This window comes from Bactrocera oleae, chromosome 2 (assembly GCF_042242935.1).
Source record: "Bactrocera oleae isolate idBacOlea1 chromosome 2, idBacOlea1, whole genome shotgun sequence".
NCBI lineage: Eukaryota > Metazoa > Arthropoda > Insecta > Diptera > Tephritidae > Bactrocera > Bactrocera oleae.
Window position 1 is genome coordinate 8,087,549 of NC_091536.1, and position 25,916 is coordinate 8,113,464.

General features: G+C 33.0%; 1 protein-coding gene across 8 annotated transcripts in view; it reads right to left on the reverse strand.

Moving 5' to 3' along the window:
• The window catches only part of LOC106614325 (uncharacterized), a 109,087-nt gene that overhangs the window by 41,764 nt on the left and 41,407 nt on the right, over positions 1–25,916 (reverse strand). For 2 of the 8 annotated variants that reach the window (XR_011395951.1, XR_011395950.1), the window contains exon 3: positions 16,060–16,099. The exons of 2 other annotated variants lie outside the window; for them this stretch is intronic. The gene's annotated coding sequence lies outside the window, so the exon portion shown is untranslated. Of the gene's footprint in view, positions 1–4,438; positions 4,532–7,126; positions 7,201–7,280; positions 7,427–16,059; positions 16,100–25,916 lie in introns of those variants that run through there. 4 more of the 8 variants (XR_011395947.1, XM_014230014.3, XR_011395953.1 and 1 more) reach the window with 3 other exon arrangements.

The window sequence follows — 25,916 nt, forward strand, 5'->3', positions numbered from 1 at the left end:
TAAGGCATGTGCTGCTTGCTTTATGAATGGCGATATTTCGTTGTAAATGGCGTTTGCGGCACATAATCTCTTAAATGTAAACTCGAGATTTCTTTTCCCTATCACTTTTTCATGACTGATAAACACATGATTCGCTTGTTTCAGAACAAACAAAAAATGTATCTATATATAGTATACTAACTCTTCAATTACTCTTTGCGCATTAAGCATGACACCTTTGACTCTACTCCTATACACAGTTCAAAATGCTTTCATACATGCGTTTATAACTGTTATCTAACAATAAAGGTGCTTGCTTACTTTGAAGAAGGATTCAACATATAATAAGTAAACAAAAATCATTCGCAATCCATATAAATCAATTCAATACAAATGTCAGCCGCATAAACCGCTTTTATCATTTCACCGATATTCGTAAAGCTTCTTTAAGGACTTTTCTTTTCAATTCGCTTTGCTTTGAACAGCTATTGAATAATGCAAACGTAAATCTTTTCTTTCCATTTACCATTAACTTAAGCTTTATAGCTGATATATTGAGTTTGTTCACGCAATGATGACAACAGCAACAATAACAATATATCTTTTTTTATTTTTTTCCTTTCAAAAGAGTACGGTGCTTAAAATGTCATTAAGTTTTGGGATATTTGAAAAACAATTTTCAGATTTTTTGTATGGCATCCTGAACTTTGAAAAAAAATTGACATTCATAAATGTATAGGTAAAAATGTATGTAGGGTTAGAAATTTCTTCAACCCGATTCTCTTGATATGTGCATAAGTATATGTTCTTTTGCGTATGAATAATTAATAATATAGCGTAAACTAATTCTGACAAAAAGGTGATATTGAATTAAGCATGTTACGTAAAGGTTTCTGTTGCAGCTATTTTTGAGATTGGTTGCCACATTTTATACTTTTCATAAAAATATATTGATATATTAAAGATGCGTATCGAACTAAATAATTTCAAGCAGGTGCTTACAGCCGAAAATATTTGGAAAGTGTTGCTACTTGTTCGAACATTTATTTATATCATTTATATTATAAGTGCTTATTTACAATATCATTAAATAAACGTTTTTAAGCAGAATTTTAATAGGAGATTTTTTTCAGAATGGTTGCCATCTGTTTGGATATGGTGTATCAAAAAACTGTATATACGAAAAACACAAGAAACTATTTTGAAAAGAGTTGCCACCTGTTTTAAAAATTAATTTAATTATAACACATATAACAATAATTGTATTACATAAAAATTATTAGGTAGTTTTTAAAAAGATTTATTTGCCGGAGATATTTGCTAGAGTGGTTGCCACCTGTATGAAGACTGTGTGCCAAAAATGTATATCATTACTGTGGGTATTAGTTTGTGGAAAAGTTGCCATTTGCTTTATTTAAAAAGGCATCAAATAAACAGCTTTGAGAAACACTTTAGTTAGAGTAGAGTTGCCACTATAAATTGATAAAAATTAATATCTTCTTTATATATGTAGATACATTTCTATAATACTATTTATTTTTATTAGTTACTTCAGGGTTTATATACACTTGTGAATTTTTAAAAATATAGTTCTTTATTCTTTTTACTCTCCGAAAATTTGAAACTGATCCGGTGAGTATTTTTTAAGATATGAGCGTTTAAGAATTTTGAAGTTATTGTGATCGACTCCTAAAACTTTAAACGCGTTTTTCTCGGTGTCGATGAAAAAAATTTCTTCAAAAAGCTTGGACAGATCAACTGTTAGGTAGCTCACGAAGGACTTATATTAAAAATTTGTTTAAGTGTAATTTTTTTCACAAAAACTTATTTTTTTGGGAAGCTATCATTTTGTCAAAAATGAAAATTTTGACTTGTTCCTCGATCATTTTTGGTTTTTGGATTTGGAGATAATTTTAATCAAAAAAATCTTCCTCACAGCCAGACACCTTTTTTCGGGGTTTTTCCTGGAGATCTCTTGTAAAGAAATCTTAAGAAACGGCGTTGTTTCTGACTTGCAAGTGGTATAACTCTTTAACATTATTATTTTTTAATTTTTCCTCATGATTTTCAGTTTTATGACGTAATCTTAACGTAACTTTTTTATTGAGAATTTCTTAAAATTAAAATACTGTTCTTAAAGTGAAACACATACTCGCATAAATCTTTGCTATGCTACCAGGCAGCCTAAGAATTTCGATTCAGTTTTTGTATATATAATACAACTTTATTTACTCAATAAGACGGTGTTTACTTATTTTTTATAATACAATTTATGTATTTATTCTGTGTGTTTTCGCGTTAACTGCAAAACATCACTGTATTCAATTAAGTTAAACATTTTGGTGTTTGGTCTGTGTTGTATATTTTTTTGATATAAAAAATTTGTAAACAACAAAATGGACTGCATACTTACATATGTGTATAAAATTTCTTGTTTATATGCTATAAAATCACTTGTAGAGCAACCTGGTAGCTTAGTCCAATTAAAAACATCTTATTGTAAACAAAAGCGACTGGCAAATTTTTCACACAAACTGATGTATATACTTATGTTTATATATACACGCATATACTTTGTGCGGAAAAGGTAAACAAAACCATACTGTAATAGATTCAATGCCATTGTTTGCGTTTTAGCTAGTTCTGGGCAAATATTTCCAAGAAATGTATCTTGAATTTTTTTCTAATGGCGCTCTAATTGTGTCAAAACTCGAACAAAAAGTTAATGTTGTCACGTTCCGCTATTATATGCAAGGGTGATCCAGAATTTTTTTGAAGATCTATAATGTCTTGAGGATCTTAAAAGTAAAACTTATTCTCAGTCACAATATAAATGAGAGCATTGTTGGGCCACAATTCAAGAATCCATATGACATTATACTTCATTCAGGCTTACCAAGAGTTCAATAAAAAAATCATAAATAGGTATAATAATCGGGAAACCAATTAAATCTAAAATTATTATCTGTTCGCGCAATATATGTAGCCTTGCTGCTTGATCGGCATAAACCTTTGATTTAACATATCCCCAGAGAAACTAATCTAGAGACGTTAAACAGCATGATCTTGGCAGCCAATTGACTGGGCCATTTCTCGAAATTAACGAGTCATTAGATGTAAAATATGAGTCGCTGCACTGTCTTGTTGGAAATAGAGATCATTCGCGTCGATTTTATCAAATGATAGTAACAGTATTTCCTGCCTAATTTCGAAAGAAATAATGCCTGATGTTGCCGCCGTACCACAATGCAATTGCGTTTCCTGAACCACACGAGGATTTGTCTCAGCCAACTAGCAACAATTTTGTTAATAAATCCATTAAGCCCGAAATGTGCCTCATCTGTTTAGCACGAAGAGCTCTTACAGCTACTGTACCACCGGAAAATGTGAATTTTCGTAATAATCTTGGACAATTTCCAAGCGTTAGACCATCGTGAAACGTGACATGATGAAATAGTAAAATTTACGAAACACATTAGAACTACATACGGAACAATTTTTTTGTACTACCGTCTTCCAATACGTTAATAATTTATTGTTAAAGATATTAGAGCATTTTCTGTGGTTAGAAATGACTCGTTTACTCACAACGTAATTTTTTTAGAAAAGATATTAAACTACGAAATAATAAAACAAATGCAAAACTGTCTTGACTTACCAAAAATTGTTAAAAAAATTTTGACGAAAACGGTAAATTTCTTTTAATTCTTTTTATTATCGATTATACAACTTTGCGCCTAATTGTAGGCACCAAATGTTTTTACCACCTTGCCAAAGCTCCTTTTTTCTTCGAAATATGTGAACTGGGGACAAGAAGAAGCATACTTTAGGTTTCCCAGTGTGCCATGTGTTTGATGATGTACTACATGGTGAGGACAACACATATTTCGCTACAGTGAAACTTTTTTAAGAAAAATATCGTCTACCTTTAGAAGATTATTGAAAAATATACAGGAATCAGTATGTAAAGTTAGCGGGCAATTTAGAGAAACTAATTTACATTATACGTACTTTTCGGTTTGATTAACAGTGACCGGGCTATCAGCCATAAATAGTAAAAAAACAGTAAAATATATATATTCCAGTTTTAGAAGTGATGTATGTTGAATGAAACTATAGCTAATTTATATAAAAATAGTATAAAAGAATATGGCTCATATTAAAGGAAAATATAGTAAAAGTGTTTTGTTTGATTTTCATAATTCAGAAAAGTGGCATCCCGAATAATATACTCCAAATTTCAATCTGCCTTAATGCTTTTAATATGCAAACTATAACTAATTCCAGTTAGCCTATTAATTTCGCAAGCTTGTACGCAGCTATTTATTACCGCAATTACACATGTGCGTACGACTCTAGAGATGCGTGAACAATTATTCCTACACCCTTATATTATATATTTATATAAATATATATTGCTCTATATATATGTATATGTATACTCTATAAAAATACAAACCGCTATTTGCACACACATGCTTTTAGTTATAGTTAGGTCTGCTTGTAATTAAGGTAATTACATTTGTGTGCATTAAATTGCTCGTGTTTGTCTGAGGCCACTGACACGCCACTCGGCTCCAACTGTCGAAACAAAAGTTGTGTTATGCGGCAATTAATTTGCATGTCATGTGTTGACTCTAGCATTTAAATACGTGTATCACACTATTCACACAATACATACATATACAAGCAACACACATGCACTTTTATTTAATAGTAATATAATAACAAGTTTTGGTTGGTTTCCTCTTTCAAATTGTGCCCTAATGTACTCATATATTTGCGTGTTTATTGTTGCTGTGTAGATATTCATTCGGTGAGCGCGGTTGAAAGGGCCAGCATTGGCGTAGTCACCCACAATGTTGCCTTTTCCATCATTTATGCGCGCGTATTTCATAGTTTCAACAAATTTCTTAGCTGACGGCAATGAATATTCAGTATACGCCATGTTGCACATTTTGTTAATGGGGAAGAGTTAATTAAAATTATTCAATGTTTGTAGGTTTTTTCTGCGAAACTTGTTAATTTAAGGCAATATGGGATTATCGCGATGAAATTTGTGGGTAGTTGCTTACATTTAATCGACTTTAAAGGGCTAATGCACTTTTTAGACGTTTTCACAGCTTAGAAAATTAAACTTTTTCGAAACTGACACAAGATAATCCTCGAGTGTGAAGTCATTGTAGAATCTTTGATTCATTGTATATATAAAATAATCATACTACTTTTCTTATATGGGGTTCTCTTGTAGTGCTGGACACACTGGGGTAATATGTGGTGTTATGAAGAGGGAATGACATAACAGACCACGACTTTCATATATTATATAAAATAATTCCTCCTGTGTTCATTTTCCAAAATGGGTATCACACTAAAACTGATTCCATCCTCTGTGAGCTTCATTTCAACACCAATATTGGGTAGAATGTAAGTAGTTGCCCAACCAAATGCGAACAGTAGGAGGTAAACAACTTGCATATTAAAAACATAAGATTAGATCAGCGTCTAGGGAAATTCTATGCAGTTCTTTGAATTTGTTTAGGCTTTTCAGACTTTAGCTGAAATATTTATTTTTCACAGCAAACTAACTGATTTAACCTCCCGTTGATTTGAAAATTATCCTTACTGAAAGTGAAGTCATGGTACTATTGAAACGAATCTATGTATACCGAATTATTTCAAGAAAGGTGTTTATGTGGAATTTACTTTTCACATTCAACTCGTTATTACCGATATGCGGTCTGTTTGGCTGAAAATTTTTTGCAAATTAGACCGTCAAGGTGATCGTTCGAAAGCTCCCTTGATGACCCGAAATTTGCATGAAATTCCATTACAACACTAAATGCCATCAAATGTGATAAAACAAAACTATTGGTATTAAAAGTCTACTTACATTTATATAAGGTCTAGTAAAAAGAAATCCATAGTTTTTACAGTAGATGGCTTTAGTAATCTGTGTCTCGCGTTGTATAAATGCGATCAAGTTATGCTATATGACGTTAGAACGAAAAGATGTCTCACAAAAACTATCTTCTTAGATAGTTCTGTGATTGCTTGAACCAGTATTGTTTGAGCTCGCGCCAAAGATGAACACCAGCAAAGAGAAAATACGCTATGTTTTATAGCGCTTCTACGATAAAGGTCAGAATGCATGTCTGGTGCCAGGGTCAGGTAAATAAATAGTGTCTATGATTTTGACAAATTAACAATAAATCAAAAATTTCGGATTGGTCAATTCTATTTCCGTAATTTCATTGTCAAAGATGCGCCAGACTTTGGAAGGCCAATTGTCGAAATATATTGTTAAAGTAATGGAAGTATTGGTTTCCCTTGGGCATGTAAGATTACCAAGTCAATCGTTTGGAACCATTTAAGGCTGAATACTTAAAGAAGCTCAATGGATGGGTGCCACACGAGTTAATGCAAAAAAATCTCATGGAACAAGATCTTCTCGTTTTTGAATTGGATGGTGGGGAAAAAAATGGATCTAAATTTATGCTAAATAAAACCTTTAATTGAATGCAAGAATAATGAAGTTCTTAAGCCCATTATGCATAAAAAAACGTATACAAATAACGGATTTTTGTAAAGTTTCAAGTCGATACAAGAATTTTATAACCAACTGTATTCGAAATAAATTAACGAAAAAAAATTCAAAGAGAACTTTGTCACAACACTAATGAAAATTTTATTAATTCAAACCCGAAGCTAACATCTAAATAGATTATAAAAATGTTGAGGTTATGCTATCAAGAAAAAAAGCGCTGATAAAAGTTTGCTTTCTTTTAATATTATAAGCAGCAAGCCTCTATTAGATATATCAAATAGTAAGCGTGCAACTACTTGCACGGAGTTAAGAATATGTCAAAAATGGAAACACATAGCGTATTCCCCAACATTGTGGTTTGATCTTTTCACCGAAAGTTACAATTTTTATGCACGCTTGACTGGGCGCTTACATACAAGTGGCATATACGTTGGGCTATGAATTTTTAATGCTCGTAAATTTTCGACTTTTTCCAACTCGCTGAGCAATTAAATTGTTTTTGTGGTTGCGTGTATGTGTATTTACATATATGTATGTGTAACTACATATGGCAGCCGCGTTTAGGTGTAAAGCAAATAAATAAATTGATAAACATTTTACCCGAATATCACTTGATTCGTGGAAGAACGTGGAACCATAATATTTTGTAATATAATATTATTTTTTACAAATTAAAAAAAAATTTTTTTTAATACATTTTATTGTATATTTAACAATTTCACATTCCAATTTTGTTACTAAAAATAATTTTTACCTCAAGCAAGTGCATAAATTTTTTCTTTTAACACATATTATTCACACTTCAATTATTCGCGGCACACACACATACACACACAAGTGCGCGCGTCCGTTAGCACTTTCGCTGAAAATTCTCGTTTTTCAAACTTCCGTTCGTTTTGAGTGCCGCCAAGTGACTAAAGTGTGTTCTCAAAAATATCTAAAGCAGCTGTTTCCTTTCGTTTTCTTTAGCGCGAAATTGTTGCTGCACACTAATATGTAAACATGGCATGCGCAGTGCCGAGCGTGAATTGTATTTGCATTTCATTTTGTTTTTTTTTTCTCTTTTTTTTTCGTTTGCGTGATACTCTCGTACCGGAAGTGGGTGGCGGCACCGTGGCCAGTGATTTGTAAACATATGAGATTTACTGCCTAACGGTGAAATCGTTGAAACAGGGTGCACGTTACAAAATATTTTTTGATACAAAAAGAAGACGTTTTTAGAGCTAAACAGAGAGGTTGGGAGGTTATTATGCATTTACCTTATAGTCCGGACCTGGCACATAAAGATATTTTTCGAAAAGTTGTAAGTAAAAACAAGTAAAACAGGGCTAAGTTCGGTTGTAGCCGAATATTTTATACTTTTGCAACTTGCAAGTATCAAAGCAGGTAAACTTGCTTAAGGTGTTAGGAAAACTTTATATTAAAGAATGTTGCGAAATTAAACAAAATTCAATATTCAAGGAAATCAAAAATGGATTACAATCAAGTTTGTATATTACTAAGTTATATTATAGGCCACAGACTCACTTAATTCTATTACTTTATTTTACCTCGCGTCAGCTAAAATTTTATTATATTAAAATCATCTTCAAATGAGATATAGGGGATTTAAATTCAACTGAGGAAGCAAAATTTAATATAGTGAGATGATATGAACACTTAAAGCAGACGATCGTAATTCCTTATTGTCGAATACAAGTTTGGACAAAGAAAACGTTTAGACTAATTTCATTCAAATTTCCACACAATTTTTAAGAAAACTACTTCATTTAATTTTATTAAAATATCACACATTTTGTCAGGTGGAAAAGTCGGAAATTATTACATAGGTTATATTAGAGATAGAGAAAGGGATATACTAGTTGAGTTAATTTTGACATTGCTGAGCTGTACTTGAGATCATATTTTCAAGCAATTTTATAAATATGGAACTTGTTAGAATAATGAAAATCAATATGTGTATGTAATATCTGGGAGTTGGGGTAGATCGTAGACTAAATTCACATATTTTCGGTATTAAACTATAGTATACCCAATATTACACGTTTATTTAATTGTGCTAAGATATCTTACTTATTGACTGATATATGGTATATGGCATAAGGCTAACCGGAAGTTTCAAAATAATATATTAGGTATATGAGAGATAGAGATAGTACTATTTAAAGAATAAAATGCTTCCTGAGTTTTTTTAAATACCTCACATACATAAATATGTATATGTTATGGTGTAAAATCAACCGAGTATTTGAAAACTCTGTGATTAGTTTTCACACGATTTAAGCACAAAAATTCACCATTATACGAGAAAATACATGCACTGAATTGTGTTTTGTGTTGTGTGAATTACATATTAGCCGATATATGCGGTATGAAGTATACCGGAAGTTCGAAAATGTTTCGATTAGGTATATGGAGGTTAAGGGAAGTACTGATCCGATTCAATCCATTTTTGGCATACAGGTATACTATTATCAGAAAGAGACTCTCTCTAAATGGCAATAATATATCTCACAGATTGTCCGTTATTTACTGTAAAAAGTTAGCACCAGACACAGAAACCCCATATTCGTTAACTGGGGGTTTGAACAGTTATGGTCCGTTATTGACAATTTGTATACTTGAGGGGGTATACCTCAAGGGCACTGTTTGTTTAAAGTTTGGTGCTTTCTTTGTATACTAGAGAATTTAAAATTGTGCTTTGTGGGAAGTAGGAAGTGGTAAGTGGTATACATATAAACTTTATAAGGTCTCCAACGTTTGCATCTCGGAGATATAAACTGCGTGGCAAACTTAATGTACCCTGTTCAGGATATAAAAAAGTACCAATATGGTGTTAGTTTATAGAGATGTTATAGAATCTATAAGAGAAAGCTTTCAATAAAATTACTAATAAATTTCTTGCAATAACTTATTAGATATCCTATACCCATGACTATCCATTAAATGTGCTGTAAAACCAAAATTCGGCACTCAAAGAGAGTTTGAGGCTTCTTCTGGTTATATAATTGCAGTTATATGTAGTTTCAAGTCATATTTTGGATTCTACACTTTTACTGCAGAGCCGCTTATTTTTATTACAGTTCATTTAAATTAATCAATTGCTGGATAATTTACGTTGAACAACTACATATATCAAGAATGGGTGGAAATGCGAAGAGTCTTTAGTCAAAACTGGGTCTCAGTGCTGCTGATTGCATAGCCGTTTAAGTTAGTTCGACTATTACAAGAACCGTCGGGATCGATGGGAGGATGAATGGTAACCTACTTAATCGCAGCTGATTTTATAAATTCACTGCTGCCAGAGTTTCGTATAATCAAATGATGCTGCTTTGCTGTTGGGTTTTCTATAACTGGCTCTGCGTATAAAATTTGAATGCATAGGGAGCATACAAGAACAGCTGATCTACTCAAATACTCATTACTGGATTTATGGACTAATAGAGCAACGTAAATTACTTCCTCATTTCTCTATTTGCTGCCTATTTACAGGAGTTCCAAGACTCAATGATGATCTAAGTTTTTAGTACAAATTCTTTAACTGATGTTTCTAATTCGCTCTAAAAAGCTCTGAGTCACTCTGATAATTCTCTGTTATTTTTAGTTAAGCGACTAACAAACATATCCTCGATTTGAAGCAAAACTCAAATCAACAACCCTTCGTCAAGTATTCATGCATACATTCGGTCTTAGCAAAGGCGGATTATAAATTTCAAACTCCGATTGGTTTTGTTTAGTCTCGTAGAACATAAGAATTTTGAAATTTCCTTGCAAACGAGCCTTTCTATCTCTTCATCCGCATCTGCTATAGCTTTAGCTCCCACCAGCTTCCTTGCCAATTCGGTATATACTTAATTGCTTTTCTATCCTTTAATAAAAACAAACTATATCCACTGCCAATCATAATTTCAACTCCGTACCACGCTCACACATTAATAAATATTTAGCAAAACTCAGGTGTTGCATTTGTGGTGGCATTTAAGTTAATTAAACAATTGTTGAGAGGTGCGACATACACATTTGCAGATAATTAAATTTTACTTTACTCCAACAAAATACCTCATGTTTTACCTAACAAAAGTACAACTCTGTCTGTCTGTGTGTCTATTAAGTTTATACTGCCGCCTCAAACAAACCACAAAAGTTTGGTTTTTACAGTTATATCTAAACTTTTTCGCAGCTTATCATTTATTCTGCATTTGTTTCCGACATCTATCCACTTAAGCGCTAGCTATTCCTTAGCCACTAAGTTTTCGTGGCTTATCATTTGTGGTTGTGCGCAAGGATTACACTTAATATTAATAGCTGTTTGAGTTAAATCCACTTGGGGCATTTCGGTACCACTCATTGGAGTAAGGCAGTGCGTATATTTATGTGTATATAAATATGTAAGCAAACAAACATACGCACACATCCATGCACAGATATTTTGTCTGCATGTGACCAACCGCTCGTATCCCAAAGGCTTTGATAAAATTTATATATTATATAATATTATTTATATTATTCTTGTACATATATGTGTGAGTATGCGAGTATATTCTATATGTGTATTTACATCTATATAGGTATATATATATGGCCATTTATTATGTAAATACGCGTTGTTGTGTGCGGCTGTTCAAACTTTACATTTTGGGGCAACTATTTGCCGACACCTTTACTTCGCCAAAGTTTTCAAAATAAATTTCAGCACTTTTCGTTTGCAATCAAGCCTTGAAAGTGCATAAACGAGTGTTTTCACAATTTAAAGTAGAATAAGATAAATAAAATTAAACACGTTCATATATCGAGTTATTTCAAAGAACTGCCAAAGTGATTCGCACAGTTTGAAAATAGAAGCAAATCCTGGGCGCCCAAAAAAAGTTAAAGGAACTGGAGGCTTTGATGCCTCGATGAAGACTGATGCCAAGCACAGGAGCACTTGACTGATGACTGATGACGTTCTGACGTGTGGCGGTCTGACACACGGAACAGACTGTGCTGAGTGGTTCTCGCACGAGGATTGAAGCGTGATGAAGTTGGCGGTGGGGGGAGGGGACTTTGGTCAGACTGGAGTGGCGCCACAGTGTGCGAACATGGTGCAGATTATACGACCGTTGAGGCAGGTGTGCTAGTTCAGCATGGTGCTCTTTCATATTTCACTGGAATTTTTTTATATAAAAAAAAACTGTTTTGAGCAAAAGAAAGAGACAGTTCAAAGGTTCTACGTGACAAGTCTCTGCTAACAATCGGAGCTTCGTTTATCTGTGAATGAGATATGAGCTATGACATAGGATCTTTCTAACCAACAAGTACAGCCTTGGGCTGAGAATTCAAATTCTCATGGAAAGTCTTTCTACAAAATTACAACATGTGATCAGTCGCTCATCGATATCATTCTAAAATAAGAGTACATCCTCTCTAGAATGAGATGAAGTATTTTTATACCTAGTCCATTCCTAGTCCACCACTTTTTAAGTCATTCTCAATGACCTTAACCAAAGAATGTACCGAAGTAGTATAACACCCGTTACCGTTGAAAAGGTTTCTCATGGAGTCAGTGTAGACAAATTTGGTTTCCTAAAATCCTTTAAAAACTTAACCTTACGTTTCGTTATCACGTTTTTTACAGATACAGCATTTGTGTTCACCATCCTTATAAACTTGTTAACAAAAGTAATTATAAAATTTTAATTGTAATTTACGAAATTTTACATTTTCTTCTACTGCATAATTGCCCACAAAGCTTGAAAGCCCACAATGTAACTAGACGTCTTTAAAAAATTCATGATTAGCTGAAAGTTTACCCTTAACGTAGCTGGAGCTGGCACGACGTGCAACAATCTAGCCACAAAGTAATCATACAACTTTTATGCGCCAAAACAACAACAACAATTTGGACGGCATAAAAACAAACAATGTTAACTTAACAACAACATACAAACCTTCCTACGTAGAATTTTGAAAATTGAGTTCAACTGGTGTGGGCAAGCAACATGGCATTATACTTATAGAAGCAGCATTGCAAGCTTGTCTACATTTTCTACATATATTTAGGTGTGAATATTTGCTGTTAGAAAATACCACATCGCTTAATGCAAGTAGCTAACTACCGACCGATGCATTTCATTTGTTGCTACAGTCAAGACAAGATATGCCGTCAGCATACTTTTTACATGTACTGTATGGAGAGTCACTCTAGTGCGATTAGGGTTTACTTTACGCATAATTATTTTTCCAAAATGATTTATATTGTGTAAATCATATTTTAAGCATTGAAAATTCGTATATTTATTCAGTTATAAATGATTTCGAATACTAAATGTTTACATTGCAAATGGGATCCTTAAAACTTCGCAACAGCAAATCAACACTTCTTGGTCTGAAAATGCTTATATTAGGTTATATATTCTGTCTTCGTTCAAAAAAAAGCATCTTTTTTATACTAAATAGCTTTAATTTTTCTAATAGTAAAGGTATATAATTACACCTTACAAATAATTAGTAGATTTGAGTTCAACTCAAATTTCGGTTGCGAAATAAGATGGTACAAGGTTTGCCATTGCAAAATTCAAAAATCAATTCTTTAAAAACACCTGTTTTAATCTCTTTGCGACATAGGCTAAATAAAGTGTTCAATATTTGATAAGAATCAAGTTAATACAAAAACTATGAGTTTTTAGTTATTGTATAAGAGATTACTTGATTAACTTTGAGAGTTTCATTGTGATTTTAGGAAATTGCTACTCCATTATTCACGAAGTTAATAAAAAACTTATTAAGTAAACCATAATCAAATAATAGCAAAAGGAAATAAATGTAGGAAAAAAACATAACACATGCTGAAACACGTATAAATAATGTTAAATATTTGATTTAAGTTTTAAGATGAAATTTAAAAGCACATTTAAAAAATAAAAATTTAATCACAAGTCTCAAGACGTTCTAGTGCTACAAGGATAGTTAATGATTTCCTTGTTAATTTGTATACGATTTCAATTTCATGGATACATTCAGACTGGGAAATGGTCCGCTTTGGTTATATATACAGATTTGACTCGGACTGGTGCATTTAAATTGCGCGCGCAAACCGACATTTTTTATTTTTGACGAGGAAAGTTTGTCTTCCGTTTTTTTTTATCATGAAAGAAAAAATTTAACAACGAGTTTGCTTGAAAGTTTGTATTTCCATTGGAATCACGGCTACGAAATTCTTAAAAATGTTGCAGAAGTATGTATTTTGGGGAGTCTACTTTATCACGAACACAAGTATTTATGTGGCACAAAGCATTCAGTAAAGGTCGTGAAATTATCGAAAATTTGCGTAATGACGATAACATCGAAAAAACTGAAAATTTTCTAACATTTCCAAAAGGCGGGATAGTGGTTGGTTCATATACTTTCTTTGAATATCTCCAAAGGTAAAGAAATTAAGCATCGCTTGAAAGTTTCTCGTGAAAGAAAGAGTGGCATCTAATTTCGTATACTCTGATTTTTACTCCCTCTAAAATTCTTTTCGTCGTGCTCTAAAATGGTACTCATACATACTTAAATATACCTATATATTGCCATATTGCATTTACCCAGCCTATTAACAGAAATCGTTAGGCTCATGAAAAACGAGAAAGAGGTGTGCCCCCATTTAGCTTGTTGCAACATTGATATATGATGGCAATTGTGCCTTAATGAGAGCAATTAGTGAATTTTTGTCGTGGTCCATCCATATATCACATATATACAAAAAATATATAATAAAATATACCTATAATATTATTTAGATATCAATAATAATATAATATTAATTCACCAGATGAGAGTAATACCTATACAAGTATATACATCTATTAATATATAAATATGTATTACCTGAGCTGATTTATCTTCCAATAGATATATATGTATGTTAAATATTCTCAAAATTTTATCCGTCAGCATGCAAAATTCATGTGTAACCATTGTGTGGCTTAGAGCTTTTAAAATCCCTCACCGAAAGAGGTCAACTAAATTAAAAATACATCGCAAAATAATAACATACACTGGTGACTGTGGCAAATGACAAGCATTGCAAACTACAATCAATCAAAAATTGATGGATTACAACAACTCATGCAGGCAGAGGTCAGCTGGTGAACAATTTGTTGTGCGTGTCAAAGGTTTCAAATTAAAAATTGCTGGTAGTAGCTTTTGCAAGTCGTTTAATTTCACAATTTGTGTACAGTTTTGTATTAATTTTTTTTTAATTACGAAGGTTGTTATTTACATTTTTGAGTTAGTAATGAAAAAGGTCGGAATATAAGCCTTCAAAAAGTTAGACAACTTAATAGCAAGTGGATGAATGCAAACATCTCTTCCTGATAAATGGGAGCTAACTAGATCGGACAAATTAGTTTCGAATTCCATAATATTTATATCATAATATTTAAACGGAGCTACGATAACCTGATAACTTAGCCTAAGAGGTCGATCCTATGAGGGATCTCACTTGGACTGCTTAGAGCGCCAATCAGTTGTGTTACCTAAAAACTCCTATATGGTTGATCATAAGAGCCCGTCACAAATTTGTTTAGACGGCTAATGTGAGTTACTGCTATATCTCAGTCTTGCAAAGCCTGGATAATGGAATAGAAAACGCCTCTGTGTTTCCACTTTAACCGCCTCCGTACAACTTTGTCAACTTTCGTCCGCCAAGATAATTATCCTTACCGTATAAATGCCTATCGTAAGGACAGACACACCTTGACTAACCTTGAGCGCACAGTTAGCGAGCTCAGCACTATTATTGCCGGCCTGCTGTCGGAGTGAATGCTCACCTCCCTGAAGGCGTTTGCACTTCCTTCGTAGGAGTACGACTACCGCCAATATAATAGCAGCCACATCTGCCAGAAAACCGCTACAGTGGTCCGGTAGCTAAAGCTAAGATTGACGTAGAACTCCTTACAGAAAACTCAAGCCATTCCGCTAAGACTGTTCTGTTGCAGAGAAGACTATATATGAGGTGCTTGAAGTTCGATTCCACCTCCAACTATAATCACCGCCTTCGGCCGCACATTATGGCAGGCCCCCTCGATATCGAAAAAGCTACATACAGCAAATTGCAACGTGCAAAGTAGTGTCGGCCAGTCTGTTTTTGATGTATGTATGCATGCTGGGCCCTTAAGATCTATTATTGTACAGATCCATTAGTCTTTCCAACGTTTTCAACAGCAACGAGGTTATGCTGATGGACCTGAAATCCTTGGCATCGACATGAGAACTCTTTCCGGCCTTCGGTATAAACGTCACCCAAGGCTTCGGTTACGTATGCCCGTATGACGCCTGATTACTTAGTTCAACTTAATCTCTACGTTTGTGCAGATATAGTGAATGAAATTGAATATTATACAGAATTTTGCAATTTTAGACCCCACAAGAATCTAAAGTAGATTTTAATATATTATTTTATATCTTAAACATAATTGCTTTTTTTGTATGAATAAATATAATATATATTTTTTTCATAGAGATTAAAACAAGGCCGAACTTTCGCATCTTGCCATTAATTGCTTACTTACCAAAACTGAAAAATTGTATGAAACTAGGGATGCCAATTATCTGTAAAAATCAAAAGGCTCAAATTAATTATATAAGCTAAAAATGAAAATGAAATTTACTCCTTTGATATACACTCCTTTAAATAGAGTTGCCATGTTTGTAAAAATTGAATTCAAATATTTACAAATCAATATCAATGGATAATGACCGACAATGCTAGCTTTAGTGTTTCTCAACACAGAGTTGCCAAATGCATGTGTAAAAATAAGTTCGGTACTTGTATTTTAAGTCAAGGTCACAAAACTTATCAAATGTACAAAATGTTAAAGAAATTGAGCAAATATAGTATGCAAATAGAACTTTTATAGAAAAAATTTAAAAACAAGACAAAATTGCGTAGGGTTGCCAATTATCAGGGGGTTTAAGGTTTTACTGAAGGAGATATTGCAAGAATGATAATTTAGATAAATGAAAAATAGTTTAGTAAAATTATTGTGCGCCACTTTAATGTTGCCGACTCTATAGTCGTGGGAATCGCAAAATTTTAAATACGATTGAACAATATTAGTGATACCTGATTTATTTTATTACAAACATAAATTGGATTTAATATATGAAATTAAAATGACTTAGATGTTAGTTTAAGTTTATAAAGTCATCTTTTGCTTGCTGTCTTATACAAAACAATTTTAGTTTATAATATTAACTCACAAGAATTTTGTTAAAGCCAACAAAACGTAACACATGACTAAATCAGCTAATTTTATTAACAATGACCAACAATTCGAATGGCTTGAGTAGCTAAATCATTCAAGAGTATAACGAACTGGACAACAAAAGGAAAAGCGAAATTACTTCGTAAAGCGCAACAGCCATAGTGGAGCAGCAATAACGATAAACTTGGCATTAACAAGTGATCTAATAACAAGCGCTAAAACAAAGGCAACGATTTGAGAAATGAACAAAAAACAAAGAAAAATGAAATGTATAAAAAGAACAATGTTGCTTATGGAAATTACGAGAAAGTAAAAACGAACTGAAAATGAAAAGCGAAAGTTAGGAAATGTAACACAAAAGCAACAAAAGCAGGCAAACAATAGAGCCGCACTTATGGGCAAACATACATACACACGCACATACACCCACACATTGACATTCTATCACACTAGTTGTGGCGCACGTTTTGATTGCGTGTTGATATTGATAAAGTTTTCGCTTACAAGGAGTGCTCCATATTGGGCTTTTATTGATTTTAGAAACAATAACCATTGTCCACAACAATAATGTGTAGTATGTATGTTGGTGGACTTCCGGTACTTTGTTTAGTAAATATTGTAGGGTAATGCAGGGGCATGGAATTGATTCATTTCAAGTGCATAAATCAAGAGTTTTAATAATATTTTTATACCCTGATCAGAACGAAACGTTGTAGACCCTCTAAAATATATACATACGTACGTAAATGATCAGCATGACGAGCTGAGTCGATTTAGCCATGTCTGTCTGTCTGTATATATACGAACTAGTTCCTCAGCTTTTAAGCTATCGATTTGAAAATTTACACCTGTCCTTTCCTCACTTAGACTTTATAAGATTATATTAATGGCTTGGCGATTAATATAAATGAAATTGGTCTTGGTCTAAACCTCATATCCCTTATATAATTAATTTTGATCCACTGGTTGGATAGCCACATCAACTTAATGTATTCAATTTAGTCTCTCCGGTTGTATTTATAACACAATTGTATCTCATTTGAGGATGATTTAAGTATAATTTTCGCTGACGGCAAGTAAAAGATAGTTATAAGCCTAAGTTGTTCTGTGACCTTCAAAATAAACTAATATTTTACGAAATTTTATTGTAATCTATTCACGTTTTCGTCGAACAATGAAGTTGAAGCCTTTCGCTACATTTTGGAATATAAAGTTTTGGATACACCGGAAGGTATTACCCCCGAACTTAACTCTTCCTTACTTCTTTAAATATAAAAATCTGTAAAAGTAATTTATTAGTCTCTAAAATGGTTTGCTGTTACGATGAAATGTTCGAAAACCAGTACTAGTCTTTCTTAAAGAGAGCGATGATTCAAGCAGTTATTACTCAAAGTTTTTGTATGAAAAATGGTTGTGCTTTTATATAGTGAGAGATTGTTTCCAATTCTCCTTGTAGCAGCTGATAATATATGGTAAGATTATGCTATCTAAATTTCGCCTTGGAATAGTGCTTTTTACTGCTTAACCACTTTCTTTCTTGACCAGCTCTGATACTACTTTGTTTTTATCCTTGTAATTGTGTGGCCATACCAGGTTTATTTCCTTGCCTAATATTTATTTATCTTACATATACGGACTGACTATAGTTCAAGAAATACCATAAACTTCATCGATTCTATATGCGTTCCTAAAGGTTTGAAATTGACAAGACATGTATTTGATTATAAAAATAGCGTCGCCTTGCTATCAGGTTAGCTCTTCACGGGTCCTCGTATGCCAAAAAATCTATTCTAAGAGATGTTTTAGGAAGGTAGGCGGGGGTATGTTCATTTTTTCTTTAAGTTGCTTTAATATATATCTATATGAGAAACAAGGAATATTCTTGATGCTTAGCAGGGTTGGCAATAGGTATCTTAAATTGAAATTATGCGGGAGTTATAGAGCCCGAAATATTTACTAAGTATTAAAAGGATAAACCGTTTCGCGAGAAAATATATTTTTGTTAAATCTATTTGAAAATTTGAATAGAAATCACTTTTTGTCTCACTCCAACCGACTATATAGTAATTTTATATTTCTCTAAGGATGACCAATAAAGTAGTGCTAGCTCTTAAGCAAATAGTTAACAAAGCAAAATAAAAAACTTTTTTTACAAAAAACAAAAAAAAAAAAAAATAACAACAAAGTTGCCAAACCACAAATTGTACAAACGAGTCGCTTAACATTTTCATTTGAACACAAAGCAATTGATGTTAGCCGAAGGTCAAGACACAAAGGCTTCCTTAACTCATATTATTTGGGCGCTCGCTTTATTTTAGTACACATATTTTTTATTTTACATTTCATTTCAATGAAACTGCAGCAAGAATCAGGCAGTCCCACTTCCATATGGGAAGCGCAGAGTTGTTTTACGATGCTTTAACCACCACAGTTACGACAGTTAGCCGCAAAGGCAAAGAGCAAAAAAATGTCAACACACATCAATGGGTATGCATGCATGTATATACCCTAATATATATTTCTGTGTATGTATGTGTGTGTGTGTGTATGTGCAAATACAATACAAGCTGAGTGATATGATATAGGGGTCGCATGGACTTGTGCAAACAATAGTAAAGTTCAACATTTATTCCCTTTGTGAGAAAACTTTTCAGATTGACCTCGTTGCTGAGATGACAATAACAACATGGTATATTAAAAAGTATATTCATGTAACGTAGACTTTTTTATATACCTATGCATACATTGTGCTCTTGTAAATATTGACACACATGCTGAAAGTTACTTAAAGAGCAAGGGTAATAGCTAGAAAATAGTGGTCATATGTCTTGACCAAGATCTCAAACCTCAGGAGACCACAGACATCAACCACAGCAAAGTTAATTGCGCGTTGAAGTGAATAAACGGGAAATTAGCGTATAAAATTCACATATAGCCTGTACGAGTATATGTGTTTTTACATCAATGTAAATAAAGAATATTTTAGAAAGTTACCTACTAACTATTTGAGGTTTTTGATGAAAAGTGGCTGAGATCGGAATACCTACAAAGAGTGTTTTTTAGATAAAAGGTTTTATAATAAAAGTGAGATGTTTTTTTTGGTAAAAAAAACACACTATTTATTAAGGAAGTTCAAATGTTTTTTTTATTTAATGTAAAGTACAATCGATAAAATTAAGTTCTGAATATAACATCACTCAAATGGCCTCCACGACTTCTTTTGCAGGAAAGAATTTCATGAATCAATTTTCTAGCAGTTCTCCGTTGGCAGTAACGATGTGACCAGCTTCATTTTGAAAGAAGTACGGACCGATAATTCCCCCAGACCAACAACCTCTACTAACTGTCTATTTAGGTGACTGTATTGGATCAGATGAAAGTGACCTTCATCGGAGAAGATGATTTTCTTAAAAAAAGCGCACGAAAAGTCGCAATTAAATAAATTGACATTTTATTGCAAATAAGATACATAAAACATAATTAAATTACCAAAATTTTTTATTTTTTTTACATTTAATTTTTGAATAGAAGTGTGTGCTACGAACTATATTACTGCTTCTTTTGGAGACCAATTTGAAGGTCCAAGTTTGTTCCTCTTTTTTCCAGGTTGGTTAGTGGTAATAGGTTTATCAGTAAAGGCTCCTGACATAATATATATCTACTAAAAGTAGTGTATCGAAGTTATCGATTATGTTCTCCCTCCTAATATTACCCTTATACAAGTATTGCAGTGTTCAGCCAAAATATTTCTCAACAGTTCTTTTATGGAACAACAAATTCCGTGCCTCGTTTTTGAGCTATGTTCGTTGTTGAACAATTTTTGTAAAACCTGGCATAGAAGACTTCCTAAAATATAAAGGTCTTAATTCGTTCAGAATATCTCTTGGATGACTGTAATTATAGCCTTTCTATTATCGAGAATGTTAATCAGTTGAAAAGAAGCACTTTTTACGAGGACCTGTTCTAAGAAGCGTTTCATCGTCATCTTTAGAGTTCAGAAACATGGTATAAGCCCGGACATTTTATTCTAATTACTCTTTGTTTTGAATGTTGATCTTGCGATAGCACGAAATCGATACCAAAAAAATCATTACAAACTCTTCAACTGAATGCTAAAACTCCAAACTTGTTGATAGGTAAACGAACAAATTGTTTGATTACCTGGCCTTGCATTGGGATTACAACGTCACAACGATTACAGTAAAAAGTACCCAGTGTTCCTTTTTAAAACTTTTTAAATTTTGATCTCAAAGGTGCTAACTAGTATAATACTTACTCTCTGTATATATAAATTAGCTCAACAAATTTTATAACCCAAATGTACTTATATTATGCTAGAGGCTGAGAGCGTCGTTAAACTGTCATAAAATTGTCTTTCGACGGCTTTAAGTATCAACACCAACAACTACAGAAATTGCAACAACACTAGCGAAATCAGCATTTCCGCCGGAAACGGAAACATTTAAGCAACGGAATTACTAACACCAATAGCTACCGCCCTAAACCATACATTTCCGCTTCATCTGTGACTACGCCATCAGTCCAAGAACGGCAGTTGAACTGCCCCCGTTAAAGAAGACGAAGATGAGACGAAAAGATGCTGAAATGAAATAGCTTTGCAGTCATTGGCGTATCCTTGCCACGTTCGTAATAAAATTGGAAATGCGCACAAACGTAATTGAAATGATATGCGAGTAAAACGGCGCTCTTACTATGTCTACATTTATAGCTTACATATAAACATATGTGCCTTTATCACCATATTGCTCCCATTTACTGAGGGTTTATTTTTTAATTTGAGCAAAAGAATATGGCTTTCCAATATGAGACGCAACAAGTAAAAAGACAACGAGTAGGAGAGGTTAAGAGTAAAATAACTTGGTTTATTACTACGTAAGTCGTCTTTGTTCGATTTTTAAAATTGTCTTTAGACGAATATGTTAAATGTGTAACAAAATTTAGCTTTCCATTGTCAGTCAAATAACTTTTCCCTTCAGCTTTAAATTTAGCATTTTACGAGGTATGCTTGATAATCTATATAACATAAATTTTTCACTGACATGAATGATTTTTAACCCATATGCATTTCATAAGATCAACGCTTTACTCGTGGGTGCGCGACTTCGCTAAAATGCAATTTATTTTGCTGCCTACATTTAGGATTCGTGGCTAAATAGGCATGATTAGTAATACAGCAGAACAAGTTAACAGATTAACATATTGATATGTTACTTAAATGTATATTAAAGAAAGTAAGTATAGTTCAATGTGAAAGATTAAGCCTTTAGAATATAATTTTCAGTCTAATTTAGTATTACGCTTAGAAGGTAATATTTCATGAACATTGCATCAGACTAATAATCTTAATCTTTATCGAGCTCTTGGTCTTGCCACCAAAACTATTTTAAGCTAGAATACATTCTTACACTTTCCTTTCTCTCTCATTATTTTCCTTGTATTTCCAAACAAAAAAGAACACTTTTTGACGACAGAGGTCAGCCTTATGGAGCTATAACAACAATAATGCCAACTGATGTTTCCATCTTATTAATTTTCATAGATATGAAGTTCACTCTTGCTCATGAGAATAAGTAAACCAGCTCTCATATCATACCGACATTTTCAAATTATAGTTAATGTTCCCAAAAAAAATTACGTTTAACTTCGAAGTTGTGATAGTCAAGAGTGACGAGGGAGTTACACTGTAAATACGAATTTTTTTTGTCATGCTAAATGACACTTCGGCAGTGGGTTTCACTCTTTCACACAATAAGATCTAAGGAACTTTAACTAAGCAACATTTAAAAATTTCAGAAATTGTTACAAAAACAAATGTTGATCGTATTTCCCTCTAAAGGAATCCGCCACCAACCATCCTCAAGAACGTGCGTAAGTTTATATAGATTTTAATCAACTCCTCCCCAGTCAAATCATATATTCATATTTTACCAGTCGATTCAAGGAACATGAACCCCATTTTCTTCAATGGAATTTCGTGTTCGTCATCGTTTACTAGTGATAATTTTTGGTTTCTTATCAACCTAGTATAGTCTCGATAGCGTCTTTAATTATTCAAAAAAACACACTGCTTGCTTATTTCTTACTCTCTGAGTTTCCAACCGGTAAAAACTTCTCAACTTTTCTAGTCTCAAGTCTCGTTAGATTTCCTTTATATTCAGCAATGTTTTCAATCACAACGCAGAAATATAGTCATATTTTTCCTCCTGTCTTGGCCATATTTTTCTTTCGTCTTCATTTCTTTGAAGTATTAACTTTCCCTTTTTCTTTCTTTAAGTCGTCCTCTTTAATTACTTCTTGTAATTTTTCATGTCACTTTAAGTTCCAAAGGCGTTTAGTCCCTCCATTTTAACTCATTCTGTTCCTCTTCTTCTCTACTTGTACTTATATATTCATCTCCAACCAACACTATGGTAGGCTTTCGTAATTATTTTGTATTTGTTTACTTAAAATACTTTCAAGACTTTCGGTAATGACTACGGCATTAACAATAAAAGTATGTAAATATATGGGTATACACCTCTATATAAAGGAATTTCACTGTTGTTTTATGATTTCCCTTTCCTTCTCCTTTTAGAATAACCGAATTTTACGAAAGTTAAGTACATAGAAATTACTTAAATGCTTAACAGCGAAATGGGAAAATAAATTGCTCAAGATATTTTTCTTGCTGTTGTAGTTGCTTTCGCTACAAATTTAGGTTAATTGCATCACGTGACAACAATTATTGTATTATATTTAGTTAGCCGGTCAATTCGTCACTCCTGCTTTTCTTGTCGTTCCTTCTTTGCGCTTCTTCTTTTTTCAGATACTCTCTAACTAATTTAGTGCCAGTTAGAGAAAGCATCGGTGTTTTTAATTCAATTACTTGCTGTGATAATGATGAGCTTTACAAAGGTGAGAGGGAAAATAATAAAATTCTTATAGTAGGAAATTCGCCTTTTAAACCTTTGATTTAATATATTTTTTTTTTCTGGGACAAAACCTATATTTTTATTACACTTATTTTCCTTAATAAAATGTTGAAACGATTTTTCTTTCGTTGAGAGCTTTAAATTCCTATAGCTATTTTATAAGCCATTAATTCTATATCGTCCACTTAACTCTACGCCACCTTAACTTAACACTTTGGCTTTTGTTTTTAATTAACCGAAGTGCAAGCCAAGATATAAAATTGAGAAAAGCAGAAGACTGAAAAGCTTTCAAAAGCTATTAGTGTGTAATATAGTAAGTGAATGTAAGCTTTAATTGGTACAAGTTTTATTGCTTAGGATTCACTTGAAAAATAATGAATGGTTTAAAATAAATAATTTTAAGATAAGAGTTGTTTGTGTTTTATATTACGAGCATTTTGTGTGTAAACTTCTCAAAACACCTACACTGGATTCCAGAAAATAACAAAAGACCTACGATAAACCCTTCCAGTCAACTGAGAGAAATGATATTTATGCTAACTGCAAAGATGTTCGAAGAGTAGTAACTTGTCTATCAAGTAATAAAAACACTGAAGACGCCGATTCGTTCGAAATCGAGATTGTTTTTCCGTACATAGGTCAAAGGTCAATCATATTTAGACTAGAGTGTGGGCTACAGTTAAATTTTCGATCGGCATTTAAATTTTTTAGCTACAAAAACTGACAGGATGTGTTAATTTGTGGGATGAAATTTGGTAAAGCAACGAAAGGTAGAGGCTTGCTGGGTTAACTATGACAGCAAGTAGTCTAGACTTTACGCCGAATTCAATATATAAGAGTATTTTGAAAAAAGGAAACAAAAAAAAAACTGAACAATTTCTTCGGAGTTTAAATTATTGCGGCGAAAACCGCAAAGTACTGAAGAATCAAGTAATAAACTTCAAGAACTGTTTTCTGCTTGCTTTGTTTAGCATTGTATGCATCTTTCATAATAGACTCTTATCCAATAAATGACACTGCTTTCTATCAATTTGCAACAAAAGCGCAAAGCCACTTACCATATTCTGCTTTGTATCTTTTAACGATTAATGAAGCTGATAAAAATATGAAGAGATGGGAGCATCAAGCATCGAGATGATAAGATTAAAAGCGCGTATGATAAAGAAAACAGCAACTAAAAGCTTTGCATTGAACTAAATTATGCGATTAAAATGAATGGGTACTTGTGCTAGGGAAAATGTGAAAGGAGAAGAGTCGTTCCATGTTCGTAGCAATAGAAATGAAGAATAGAAAAGTACTAGTGTGGTAAAAGGTTATGGCTTACATATAATATATGTATAAGGTCTAGTAAAAATAAATCCATTATATCTGGATTAAATTATAAGTTTCATTTAGCATTGCTAGAATGAACCATTCGCATAGAAATCGGCAATAGCAACGTCAAAAAACTGGTAAAATTGATTCCACAAGCTTCTTTTGAGGCGAATTTTAAAATGAAAAATTATTTAACGTAGTTCTGAAGGAACACAATTTATGTCCTAATTGATAGTACAAATCCGAGTTAAGAGCTTAGCCGTAGGAGACCAGCTCATGATAGATGATTACGTGCCAATCCCACCAAACAGAGAGTAAAATCTTCCTTCCGTTCCCACGACAGTAGGGTCTACGTAACCGGCACGGACTCGGATTTATTGCGGCCAAGGACTGTCAACTCGGCAGAATTCTGCCGCTACAACAACAACAACATAGAACCTTCCTTACTATCAATCCTGATATGCCCATCGTTTGCTCTTAACGTTGTTGAAGGCAATATCTGGAGAACACAGTGGTAGTGAAGAAATTCGTAGTACAACTCATAAAATTTTAGTATAATTTTCATTCATTTTCAATAGCGACACTGGGAATCGGTTGATTGTAATCCCCAATCAAAATGTTATATCTCACGAACAGATTGTCCGACAGCAGGGATTCTTGGATACGTACTTTCAAAGGGTCTCCTTGAACTAAAATGCATATAGATTAAATTCTAGTGGCCCCTTCCATCGAAAAGTAACTAACTCTTTAGAACGACATATATTTTGTTCGAAACTCCTTACTCCGTTTGACATTATTTATGTATTTGGCAATTAATGTAGTTTTTTTTTTATTTGACATTACTTCCGTTGTCTGACTAGACTATTTTATTTAGTGCAAAAAGCTCCAGCAACTACTTGAATTTTCCAACGACTT